The sequence below is a fragment of the Papio anubis genome, chromosome 4, assembly GCF_008728515.1.
Source record: "Papio anubis isolate 15944 chromosome 4, Panubis1.0, whole genome shotgun sequence".
In the NCBI taxonomy this organism is placed as follows: Eukaryota; Metazoa; Chordata; class Mammalia; order Primates; family Cercopithecidae; genus Papio; species Papio anubis.
In genome coordinates this window covers 181075280-181089423 of record NC_044979.1, presented here as the reverse complement: position 1 = coordinate 181089423, position 14144 = coordinate 181075280, and the positions used below count along the sequence as shown (strand labels likewise).

At 41.9% G+C, this 14144-nt stretch overlaps 1 protein-coding gene across 19 annotated transcripts in view; it reads right to left on the bottom strand.

Moving 5' to 3' along the window:
- Positions 1 to 14144, bottom strand: part of PCBP3 (poly(rC) binding protein 3) — a 280894-nt gene that overhangs the window by 136993 nt on the left and 129757 nt on the right. For 3 of the 19 annotated variants that reach the window (XM_031665834.1, XM_031665820.1, XM_031665832.1), the window contains exon 1: positions 257 to 1031. The exons of 11 other annotated variants lie outside the window; for them this stretch is intronic. The gene's annotated coding sequence lies outside the window, so the exon portion shown is untranslated. 5 more of the 19 variants (XM_031665824.1, XM_031665825.1, XR_004183404.1 and 2 more) reach the window with 5 other exon arrangements.

Sequence of the window (14144 nt, the reverse complement as noted above, 5' to 3'; positions counted from 1 at the left end):
ACGATCACAAACACATATGCATACACTCGTGCACTCATAGGCACATAAGCACACGTACACATGCACCCACTCATGCACACATGCACAACTCACATGCACACACTCACCCTCGCACACATGCAGGTACACTACGTGCACAATCACACACGTGCATGCACTCACACACACAATGTGCACACACTACGTATGCACAAACATGCGTGCACACTTGCATGTGCAGACACATGCACCCACACGTGTGCACACACTCACTCACTCCTGGCCTCTGCTTCGTGCCCCGTCCTCGATCTGCTGAGTATGCCATCTCCTTTTCTCAGGTATGAAGCACACACAGGACGGTCAGCTCTGGGGACACAGCCATTTGTGTGCGCTCACTGAGAATGTGTTCCAAGCCTAGGACAGAGCCGGGCACAGAGCATGTATTTAGTTACCGGTGGCTGAGTAAGTCTGTTGGATCTGGAAAGCAATTCAATTCTTCCGACCTCATCTAGAATTATTCCTAAAACCATTTCTAACTGAAACGTGTCATTCGCTCCACTGTGTTTCTAACCTGAGGAGAACCGCCCTGTGACTGGCGAGTCATTCACATTCTGCAGAGATGAAAAGTTTACAGTCACCACATACTCCAGATCATGTTGTTTAAGAAATACAACACCTTTTTCTCATTCCACTACAAATTACCCTGTACAAGGAAATAGCCAAGAAGCAGGTCAGCACGAGAGGCTGTTAGCATCGCCTCTGCAGGGGCCCTCATGGCGGCCCATAGTGAGTGAGGTCAGTGGGAGTAGGTGCAGTTCAGGGTTAAGAACCTCGAGAGAACGGTCAAGCAAAGGGAGCAACCAGAAGTCAGGATCGGCCCCATGGGGTGGGGAAAAAGGGGGCGGGGTGTGGGCTGAGGTAGGTCAGCCGACAGCACTGAGGCCAGGGACAGGCAGGCATGGGGGCGAAGCTGGGCCGGGCAGGCAGGGTCACAGGTGAGCCATCATCCGGAACAGGACGGGGCCGGGCAGCCAGGTCACCAGCAGGGGGCAGACGAGAGTACCTGGGAGTGCCTCCTTCTCCCGGCCTGGGGCCGCCTGTCCTGCTGCCCACCTGCTCCCCGAGGGTGAGACACTGTCCATCTACCAAAAAGCAAGGGAGAAGCATCACGTTACCCGACGAACTTGGCAGGGCCGATGCCAGGCACACCGCCCACACCCCGCATGATCCTCCCCACCCCTCACCCGTCTGACTGTGGGGGGTTCACGGGACACCTTGTTACTTGAATTCAGTACTGCATCCTCCAGCAATGGTCAGACACGATTCTACAGGTCACAGCAGGTCATGGTAAGGAGACACCAGCTATTCCTGGCTAAGCCCTCCTGTCAACTCCTGACAACTGGTGCCCACCCTGCAACTGTAGGTGCCCCCACCTTCCCCCGTAGGTCTCCCCACTCTCTCCCCGCCTTTGCTATAGTCTGCTAAAAAGTTACCCTTTACGTGCAGGTAGCACTACCTGAGCTATACCGCAAAGCCTCATCTCTAGCAAAGCTTTCAGCTTTTCCTGTTGCAACAGTCCACATCCTCAGTTATAGCAGAAACACATTTTTAAAAATCTGGTAACACATTTGTGAAGCGTCCAAGGTGCCTGGCATGCTGCAGACCCCAACCAAACTCTACCGTCTAATGGAGCCAAGTGATGGAGATGCAAGGCCCTACCCTGTGGACAGCCATTAGCCCTAGCCTGGGATGTCCCCCACTGCTGTGCGGACAGGAATGCCAGTGCCCAAGCAGGGGGACTCACTTTGTTCCCTGGAGGCCCCTCTATAGAATTTAGGCAGCAAGGAAACACTTCCAAAAAATTCGGATGAGGCCAGGCAGAGTGGCTCACACCTGTAATCCCAGCACTGTTGGGGGCCAGGGCAGAAGGATCGCTTGAGTCATGGCTGGTCTAGAATTTGAGACCAGCACAAGCAACAGAGGGAGACCTAGTCTCCATTTAAAAAAAAAAAAAATAGCCAGGTGTGGTGACACGCACCTGTAGTCCCAGCTACTCGGGAGGCTGGGGTGAAAGGATCACTTGGGCCCAGGAGGTTGAGGCTGCAGTGAGCTATGATCGCGTCATTGCACTCCAGCCTGGGCAACAGAGCAAGACCCTGTCTCAAACAAAACGAAACTCAGATGAAACATCAAGATCCAGCTGTTATCCTAATGAATTACATTCCAGAAACAGGCACTGATTATGAACACATGCAAAATCTTAAAAAGGAGGCAAAACTATTTTCAAGCATTTTATGATTTCCAAGAACATTCAGGTTTATTACAATATACCTAGTATTTACCAGATTAAAAAGCAGGCACTATTATCATGATTTTTGTAGATTAGGATCAGGGTCAGAGAAGGAAGCAGTTGGGATGGATCAACAGCTGGAAATCCTTTGTGCAGAGTTGCAGCACAGGCCCTTTCCATCCCAGCAGGCTGCATGCCACTAGGGGACCCATGGACTCTCGTGGAAGGAGGCAGGAGACAGGTTCTAACAATTCCTTCAGAGGGTGTGGGTGAACTCAGGACACATTGCTATTTAGAGCATTTTAATGACTATTATTCTGCGTTCCTAGGAGCAATCATGGTACCAGAACATTCCTGCTCTGCAGGCACCCCCAAGTTGCGGGTGAATTACTTCACATCATGTCTCAGGTTTCCCAATTATTAAACAACAGGAACATACCACGAGTTGGAATGAACGCAGCAATATATGTAAATTCTCTTATTAACAATAATAACTCTTAAAATTCTTTGTGGCTTAGGTGGTTTTCATAACTCTTCAAAATGATACTTAAGGCCTATAATCCCAGCACTTTGGGAGGCCAAAATGGGCAGATCACCTGAGATCAGGAGTTCAAGACCAGCAACGTGATGAAACCCCATCTCTACTAAAAATACAAAAATTAGCCAGGCATGTTGGCGGGCGCCTGTAGTCCCAGCTACTCAGGAGGCTGAGGCAGAAGAATCGCTTGAACCCAGGAGGCGGAGGCTGCAGTGAGCTGAGATTGTGCCATTGCACTCCAGCCTGGGTGACAAGAGCAAAACTCCATTTCCCTCCCCCAAAAAAAGATACTTAAATATAAAGAGTAAAAATGTCAACAATGGAAAACAAGACTCTCTCCTGTTATGCAGAGCTCACTGTCACTATTAACATTCCCTGGTGGTCCACCCAGGAATTTTCTACACAGGTAGGAGCAAAATGTTCATGCCTTTTCTATACCTGGTATGTTATTCTTTACAATCAAAACACCTTAAATTTTTTTTGAATCAGCACATTCAGAGCTACCTTGGCACAAAAAGTGAAATATTGTACACTTTTTATTTCGGAGATGTTAGCCTGAATCTTCTCCACACTGGACTCTGCAAATTACATCCCCATCAAGGTAGACAAGGGGCTCTTTCACACCACTGCTTACACTATTCACTCTCCAATGTTTTAGCCTTTGACAAACTGAAAAGAAAAAATGTTACCTCATCATTTTAATGTTTTTAAAACTATAAAACTGCAACCATTTTAGTGAGTCTGAGTTCTTCTCTATGCTCACTGAACTCCGTGCTCTGTGTGTGTTAAGTCCTGCCCACGGCCTGGTCCGGGAAGCAGAATAACTGATGGCTCCCCAGGGGGAGGAGGAAACCGCCATCTTCACACCCTCGCCACTGCTGGAGTGAGCAGGTTATCCAGCTGGTTTTGGTTCTTTTACTGGTAATCACTGAACGATGTCCTGAAACCCCTACTTGCTCATTAGTTGGCCCCAAGAGCACAAGGCCATCTTTCCGACCCTGGCCTCTGCAGCTGAGGCCGTGCACTGACCTCCTCCATCACCACGGCTACCTTGTGAAGCCTGCAACGTTAAAACCCTGTCCCCACCCTGACTTCTCACTCCACTGTGCACTGTGCCTCTGGGAGGCCACTGCCACTCTCTGTGACCTACCCCCATTCTCCATTCCTCTTTTGGCATCTGGTTCTATCTCCAGGAGCTCTTTCAACAATGCTTGTGAGAATCACTTTTCCCAAGTTCTTATAGGTTGAAAATGTACTATTGAGAATATCATTTCTTTCTCTAAAGATTTTTGTATACTTTGCTACACTTTTTTCTACCATGAAAATTGTGGCAAAAACAACTGGGACCAGCCTGATCATCCCTTATACATAACACAGACATCAACAGAAAAACGGCTGAAAACCAAGGAAAGCCTTTCATGAAAGAGGAGCTCCAAATGGCCAATCGCACATGGAAAGATGCTCAGCCTCATTAGTGACGGATTGCAAATTAAGATTTACAAATTAAAACCAAAACCATATTGCTGAAATTTTACTCCATATAGTTTATTTAATGTATTTTTGGGCAAAAATGTCATTATCTGGGCAAGAAAGGCAGAAGATGCTGCTGTCCAAAACTTGGTATGGCTTTTGAAGAGCAATTATGGAGGAAAGTGGTTGCCTGAACGGCCATTACATGAGATCAGTCTGTATTTTACTAGTGGGAGTACAAACTATAGGAGAAAGCCAGAATGGCATCAGTCAGCAAAGCTGAAGCTCCACATAACCTGCGACACAGCAGTTCCGCTCAGCGACACGCGTCACAGAGAAGTGTGTGCTGCGCCCACCACGAGCTTGTGCCAGATGCCGGCTGGGCTCCTCGGAGAGCAATGGACCATTTTAAAATCTGGTTGCTTTTAAGATTTTTTTTGTCTTTGGTTTGCAACAAATAATGATATGCCCAGATGTGAAAAGTTTGCTTTGCTTGTTTGCTTGCTTTTTTTAGTTGTTCCTTTCAGGGTAGGCTGTTTCATGAATTTGAATATAAATGTCTTTTGATGCTTTAGGAAAATCACTGGTCTTTATCTCTTCAAGTATTTTTCTGATCCCCTGCTTCCTAGGATGCTCATTACATGACACTTGACCACTGACTCCATCCTATAGGCGTCTTGCACTCTACCTTGAATGACTCCATCCTTTTTTCTGTTGTGCTTCAACACGGACTGACTGCACTGAACTGCCTCCCAACGCACTGTGCCTGTTTTCTGCTGTGTTCAGTCTTCTGTTAGACACGTCCAGTAAATTATTAATTTCAGCTCCTATATTTTTCAATTCTAAAATGTCCACTTCTTTTTATAGATTATTGCACTTGAAATTCTCCATCTTTTCATACATTTTTCTGTCTATTTCTCTTTTTAAAAAAACATACTAATCTTAGTTATTTCAAAGTTCTTATCTGGTAATGCAATTATATAAATCATCTCTGGGTCTATGTGTCATGTTTTTATCTCTTGTCTTTCACTTACCGTTCTTGTTTTAGCATGCTTCAAAATTTTTTACTGAGTAGTGAACATCATGGTTAAAAAATAATTGAGACTATGGACAATGTTATCTTGCTCCAAAAAGGAATGCTGCTTTCTTTTGGGGGAAAAAAAATCAGCTTTGAGATATATAATGGAATACTGAATAAACTACTGATACATATAATGGCATTGAGGAATCTTGAGAGTTATGATGAGTAAGAATAGCCAGACCAAAAATCCTAAGTATATATATTGTGCATTTCCATTTATAAAAACTTTCAGTGAAACTAAATTCTGTAGCATCAGAAGGCAAGTAAGTGGTTGCCAGGGAACTGACATATAATAAAATGTACATATTGTAAATATGCAAATTGAAATGTTTTAACATATGTACACACCTTCATACAGTATTCCATTATATAGATGTACAACAATTTGTATAGCCATTCATGTATGGATGGACATTTGCAATATGAACAAATTGCTACAAATGTTCCTGTTCAAAGTTGTATGGAAATATGCTTTCATAACTTTTGGGTAAATACGTTATAGTGGGATGTTGGTAGGTACATATTTAATAAGCTCTTGGTTTGATTGCCAAAATGTTTCCAAAGTAACTGTACCATTCCCCATTCCCACCAACAGTATATGAAAGATGCTTCCCATCCTTGCCCATACTTAGTATGATCAGTTACACCAAGTGGCTTTTCACCGTGGTTCTCATTCACATTTCCTTGATGACAATGATGCTGAGCATCTGTTCATGTACTTATGCGCCAGTCACATGTCTTTCTTTGTGAAATGGATTTTCAAATCTTTCAGTCATTTTTATTTGTTCTTTATTTCCTTAGTACTGCATTTTAAGAGTTCTTTACACATTTTAGATACATTAGATAGGTGATTTGCAAATGTTTTTCCTGGTCTGTGGCTTATTTTTCCATTCTCTTATCCATGTAAGAGAATGTAGTGAATTTTTATAATATTATGTTGAGCCTGATAATCCATTTTGAATATAGGTTGGACTTTCTCATACCAGGAGCAGGGCTTGGTCATCCTTGACAAACTTTCCAGTTCTCTACCTCCTCCCGGGTCCTCAAGGTGATTGATCAGATATCTGCCTTACACCACAGCCTCCTGGTGATCACCTTCCTGTGGGACAGCTAGACACAACTTAGTTGATTCCCCCACTTACCCCCACAGCCCAAACGACTGCCCAGATATACCCCACTGACACCTTCTCAGTCAGTGTGATCCCACGGACCTTGTGGCTGCTTGATCGAAACCCACCAACTAAAATTCCCTGCAGGAAACCAGCTTGAGTAATGTCCTAGACTCCAATAAAACTGTTGGCCCATCAGTCCCTGGCTCTGTCTCTCTCTCTTGCTCCCCACCTGCTGGTTGAATGCACGTGTCCCACATGGCTTCCCCCTGCCTACTGGCCCTGCATGGCTGTCTTATTCTCTCTGGGATCATATTACACAATACAAATGCTTCCATTGCTCCATGCTCTGCTGTGCTGTCTCCTGTGTGTTTCACCTGAGCCACATACCCAGACCCAACTCTCCTGTCCTGATCAGGCCTCTCCTAGAGAGTGGCTACCCTGGTAAGAATAAACTAAACACAGTCAAACAAGGGCCGCAAGGACATCAGCCAGTATAAACAAGTTGCGTGTGAAAGGGACACCTCGTCACAGGTTGGACCAGGTGCCTAAGTAGGCATTAGACCACCTGCCAGGATCAAGAAGAACCCCATTAAAGCACACTGTAAACATTTATGATCCTGGAGCCCCATCAGATCATTACTAGAATTTATCACCTCTTTCCAGAGAGAGACTTCCATACCAAATCAGAGGAAAAAAATCACAACACTGTATCTTGAAGAGCAGAAAATTTTTAATTTTATGAAGTCCAATTTACAAATTTGTGTATTTTAGGAATAATGCTTTTAAAGTCATAACTAGGAAAACATTGCCTAATGCAAGATCATATGGTCAAAAAGAATGCCTCATCTTTTCTTCAAGAAATTATATATTTTTGAGTTTTAGAGATCGAGATTCCTGATCTACTGTAATTTTTATAAATGATAAGAAGTATAGGATTTTTTTTCACCTGGATATACAATTATTCCAGGACCATTTGTTTAAAAAGCTATGCCTTTCCCACTAAATTGCCTGGGCACTACTGTTGAAAATTAATTGACCATGTATGTGTAGTAGACCTATTTCTGGACTTTCTATTCTGATCCACTGATCTACTTGTCTATCTTAACAGCAATACCACACTGCGTTGATAATTGCAGCCTATAATAAATCATAAAACCAAGTATTGTTATAGTCAAATGTCTATAAAAAGCCTTCTGGGACTTTGATTGGGAGTTCATTGATTCTATTGATCAATTTGGGGAGAATTAACATCTTAACAACATTGAGTCATCTTAACAACGAACATGGTATATCACTCAACGTATTTGTCTTTAACAATTTCTGTTGGCAATTTTTTGTAGTTTTCTGTGTTCAAGTGTTGAATATCTCTTGTCCAACTTAGATTTCTAATGTTATTAAAAATAGTATTTTTTCAGGGAGAGGAGCTTCAAGATGCCTGACGAGATGCAATTTATGCCACCTCCTCCACTTTGAAGAAACAAAAGAATGTATAGTCACATTTTGAATATATTATCCAAGAGAGAATGTGAATTCAACAGAGAAGTAACAGGAAATACAAAAAGTGAGTTAAGGAAAAGGAAGAGGGGGAGCCTGCCTGGCTGGGATTGGTCAGGAGCCAAGAGTGACTTCCCAATACAAAGAAAGGCTGAATGAGAAACTTCCAGTGGCCCACATCCCTACCATGGAATCATGCAATTCTGGCCATGGGAGACTCCCTTAACCTTCCCCAGCCCCGAAAATAACACCAGGAGCTGCCAGGAGACCGTGGGACAGAGCTGCTCCAGGGAGGGAGCTCATGCTGGGTCCCACGACTCCCTGAGACCTAAGTGGCTACAGCAAGGAACCATTTTCAAACCTAGCCTTTGCCAGACTGCATGACGTCCTAGGGCCCAACAGGGCTGCTACTGAGGCATTATGGAAACTCAGGCTGTCGCTGCTGGGACTGGGGAACAAGTCAGGAGTGTTCCTACAGCTGAGGATAAGAACCAAGTGAGGCACAGCCTACTGCCACCAGGGCTGGGGGACAAGCCCTGTGGGGACTGGGCGCTGAGAGGGGTGTGCATTCCCTATCCATCAACCCAGACTTTGGCCACTGAGGATGGACCCACCCGCTCCAGTGGCAGGGCCTCAGTGCAGCTGCTCCCACTCTTCACCCAGCACTCCACCTGGGGCCTGAGGATCGACCCACCCCCGCCAACCAAAGCTGGTATCTGCCCTCACTACTGGGGGGTCTTGAGCACAAGCCCATCCAGCACAATTTCACCCTCTTCCCCTATTCCAAGACAGAGCATGTAGCCCAGGGTCCTGGGCATTGCCCAACCCAATCCACCATTGTGGGTGCCTCAGCACTCCTTCCTGGGGCCTGAGTTTGGGTCTCATCTCCCAGTTGCTATCACCTCAGCTGGCACCTACCTGCAAGCACCACCTGTGGGTCTGGAGACTGGCCCTCCCTGCTCATCACAGCCACCACCAACATAAATGTACATTGCCTAGGACCCAGAGTATCATCCCACCACTGCTATTGTCATCGCCCATGCCAGTTTCCCAGGGGCCCAAGAACCCACCCACCAGCTTGGTCCACTGCTGCTATTACGAGGATCCAAGGAAGACACGTGGAGGCCCAATAATCGGTCTACTGGTAACCACTAGCACAGGTGCCAGGATATGCCACCCTGGGACAAAAAGATGGGCACGCTCAATCCAATGCTGCCTCTAGTGGGGCCTTAAGTCTGGCTCGCCTGGCATCCCAGTCCCCAGCACAACTTCAGCACAGCCTCCACTACTAACTGCACCCTAACCTACTGAAGAAATCACAGACACCACTAATGCTGTTGACAGACAAAGATATCATACAGAGACTTCGCTACTGCATGCACCCGGAGTAAAACCCAGAATATCCCAACCAACACGATAGATTCACCTTCAGGAAAAAGTCCTCCCTATGAAATGAATTCAAAAATAGGAAGACGCAACTGTTATACCAGAAGTGCAGACATCAAAGTATGAGCACAAGAAACATGAGACAGTAAAAAAAAAAAAAAAAAAAAAAAAAAAAGACCCTCCCCAAAGGAACACAATAATTATCCATCAATAAGAGATCTTAATCAAAAAGAAATATTTGAAATCCCAAATAAAGAATTCAAAATATTGATTTTAAGGAAGCTCAGTGAGATACAAGAGAATTCTGAAAAATAATACAAAGAAATCAGAAAAAGAATTCACAATATAAAAAGGAAATTTACGAAAGAGACAGATACTTTAAAAAAAACCCAGAAATTCTAGAACTGAAGATTCATTAAAGGAGATACAAAATACATTTGAAAGTGGCAACAACAGACTAAATCAGGCAGAAGAAAGAATCTCCGTACTTGAAGACAAGTCTTTGGAAATAATCCAGTCAGATAAAAATAAAGATAAAAAATAATACGGAAATCCTTCATGACATTTGGAACAACATAAAGTGATAGAATATTCTAATTATCAGTATCCCCAAGGGCGAAGAGACAAAGGAGGGCCTAGAAAACCTATTTAATGAAATAATAGATGAAAACTTTCCATGTCTAGCAGAAGATTTAGACATTCAGATAAAGAATGTTCAGTGATTCCCAGGCAGACACAATGCAAAAAGGCCTTCTCTATGGCATATTATGTCAGAATCTCTAAAGCCAAAGATAAACAGTAAATCCTAAAAACATCAAGAGAAAAGCATCTAGTCATCTATAAAAGAAATCCCTTCAGACTGACAGCAAATTTCTGGGCAGAATTCTTACAGGCCAGAAGACAATGGGACGATATACTCAAAGTATTGGGCAAAAAAAAACAAAAAACAAAAAAACCTGCCATCCAAGAAGACTATATCCAGCAAAACTATGCTTTGTAAATAAAGTTCTTTCAAGACAAGCAAAGGCTGAGGGAATCTGTTACCATTACATCATCCCTACATGAAATGCTCAAGGGAGTCCTAAACCTGGAAACACAAAGATGACATTTACCAACATGAAAATACATGAAACCATAAAACTCAGTAGTAAAGCATCACACAAAGAAGGAAGAGAAATGACTTAAATGGTACCACTAGAAAAATCCACCAAATTAATAAGAGAAAAAGAAACAAAGAATACATAAAACTAGAAAACAACTGTACGACAGAAACAAACCTGTCACATAATCATCTCGAATGCAAACAGGTTAAATGCCCAGAAACAGAATGGCTGAATATATTTTAAAAACATGATCCAACTAAATGCTGCTTGCGAGAAACTAGCCTTGTTGGTAAAGACACATATGAACTGAAATTAAAGGGATGGAAAAATATATTTTGTACAAATTGGAAACCAAAAGTGACCAGAAGCTACAGTTATATCAGATAAAATAGACTTTAAGTCAAGAAAGGTAAAAGATAAAGACAAAGAAAGTCATTAAATAATGATAACTGGATCAATCCAGGAAGAGGATATAACAATTCTAAATATATATGTATCCAACACCAGAGCATCCAGATTCATAAAGCAAATATTACTAGATCTAAAGAGAGAGAGAGAGACTCAAGTACAAAAACAGTGGGGGACTTCAACATCCCACTCTCAGCATTAGACAGATCATCTAAAGAGAAAATCAACAAAGAAACATTAGATTTAAATTGGACGTCAGACCAAATGGATTTAACAGACATTTACAGAACCACTGTACCCAACAACTTCAGAATATACATTTTCATCAGCACATGGAACATTCTCCAGGACAGACTATAAAACAAGTCTCAACAAATGTTTAAAAATTATATATCAAGTATCTTCTTAGACCACAACAGAATAAAACCAGAAATCAATACCAACAGGAACTTTGGAAACTACACAAACAGATGGAAATTCACTATGTTCCTGGGTCAATAAAGAAAAAAAGAAAATCAAAAAAATCCTTGAAACAAATGAAAATGAAAACACAACATTTCAAAACCGTGTGATACAGCAAAAATAGAGCTAAGAGGGAATTTTATAGCAATAAATGCCTATCTGAAAGAAGCAGACAGCTTACAAACTAACAATCTAATAATCCATCTCAAGGAACTACAAGTGCAAAAACAAATCGAACCCCAAATTAGCAGAAGAGAAGAAATAATAAAAATCAGAGCAGACTAAATGGCATACAGACCAGAAAAACAATACAAAGGATGAATGAAACAAAAACTTGATTTTTCAAAAAGATAAACAAAATTGATAAACCACTAGCTAGACTAACCAAGAAAAGAAGAAGGCTGGGCACAGTGGTTCATGCCTATAATCCCAGCATTTTGAGAGCTGCAGTGTGGGAAGACTGCTTGAGGCCAGGAGTTCAAGACCAGTGTGGGCAACATAGCAAGACCTTATCTCTAAAAAAAATTTTTTTAAGTTAGCCAAGAGTGGTGGTACCCATCTGTAGTCCTAGCTACTTGGGAAGCTGAGGCTGGTGGACTGCTTGACCCAGGGGTTTGAGGCTGCAGTGAGCTGTGATCATGCCACTGCACTCCAGCCTGGGCAACACAGTGAGACCCTGTTTCTAAAAAAATTTTTTAATGAAAAAAAGAAGAGAGAAGAACCAAAGAAAACAATATCAGAAGCGAATAAGGAGGCATTACAACTGATACCACAGAAATACAAAAGGTCATCGGAGACTACTATAAAAAAAACCCTATATACTCACAAACTAGAAAACCCGGAAGAAATGGATAAACTGGAAATATACAACCTCCCAAGACTGAGTTAGGAGGAAATAAAAATCCTTAACAGACCAATAAGGAATAGTGAGACTGCATCAGTAGTAAAAGTCTCCCAATACAGAAAAGCCCAGGTCCAGATGAATTCACAGCAGAATTCTACTAAAACTATAAAGAACTAATACTAATCCTCCTGAAACTATTCCAAAATATCAAAGGGAAGGGAATTCTTCCTAATTCATTCTATGAGGCCAGCATTACCCTGATACCAAAACCAGACAAGACTACAACAAAATAAAACTACAGGCCAATATCCCTGTGTTCACACAGACACAATAATGCTCAACAAAATATTAGCAAACCAAATTCAACAGCACATCAGAAAAATAATACACCATAATCAAGTGAGATTTATACCAGGAATACAAGTATGGTTTAACATACGGAAATCAATAAACATGATATATCACATAACACAGTGAGTGATAAAAACCATAAGGCCATCTCAATAAATGCAAAAAAGCATTTGATAAAATTCAACATCTCCTCATGATAAAAACTCTCAACAAACTAAGCATAGTGGTAACATACCTCAAAATAATGAAGCCATATATGACAAAGCCACAACCAACATAATACTATAAAAAAGCTGAAAGTGTTTTCTCTAAGAATTAGAAGAAGATAAGGTATGTACTTTCACTACTCCTATTCAACATAATACTGGAAGTCCTAGCCAGAGCAGCCAGGAAAGAGAAATAAATAAAAGGAAACCAAATAGAAAATGAGGAAGCCAAATTGTCCTTCTTGGCTGATGATATAATTTCATCCAGAAAAAACTGAAGACTCCACCAAAAAAACTTTTTTTTTTTTTTGAAATGGAGTCTTGCTCTGTCGCCAGGCTGGAGTGCAGTGGTGTGATCTCGGCTCACAGGTTCAAGGGACTCTCCTGCCTCAGCCTCCCAAGTAGCTGGGATTATAGGTGTGCACCACCACACCCAGTTAATTTTTTTTTTTTTTTTTTTTTTTAGTAGAGACAGGGTTTCACCATGTTAGCCAGGATGGTCTCAATCTCTTAACCTTGTGATCCACCCACTTCAGCTTCCCAAAGTGCTGGCATTACAGGCGTGAGCCACCATGCCCAGCCCAATAAAACTTGTAGATGTGATAAATGAATTCAGTAAGTTACAGGATACAAAGTCAACATACAAAAAGCAGTAGCATTTCCATACACCAATAGTGATCTAGTCAAGAAAGACATCAAGAAGACAATCACATTTACAATAGCTACATAAAATACCTAGGAATAAATTTACCCAAGGAAACGAAAGATTTCTATAAGGAAAGCTACAAAGTGCTGATGAAAGAAACTGAAGATGACACAAATGGAAAAGCATCCCATGTTCATGGATAGGAAGAATTAGTATCATTTAAATGACCATATTGCCCAAAGCAATCTACAGATTCAATGCAAGCCCTATCAAAATACCGACCTCATTCACAGACTTAGAAAAAAAAATTCTAAAATTCATATGGAACCAAAAAATGGCACAAAGAGCTAAAGCAATCCTGAGCAAAAAGAACAAAGCTGGAGGCATTACAGTATCTGACTTCAAAATATATAACAAGGGTACAGTAACCAGAACAGTATTGTACTTATATAAAAATAGACACAGAGATCAATGGAGCAGAATAGAGAACCCAGAAATAAAACCACAAAGTTTCTGGTTTAATAGTCCCATTAAAAAGTGAACAAAGGACAAGAACAGACATTTCTTAAAAGAAGACACACAAACAGCCAACAAGTATGTGAAAAAATGTTCAACATAATCTTCAACAAAGCTGACAAGAACTTACACTGGGGGAAAAGGACACCCTCTTCAATAAATGGTGGTGGAAAAAATTGGATAGCCACATGCAGAAGAATGAAATTAGACCTTATCTATCACCATACACAAAAGTCAATTCACAATGGATTAAATACT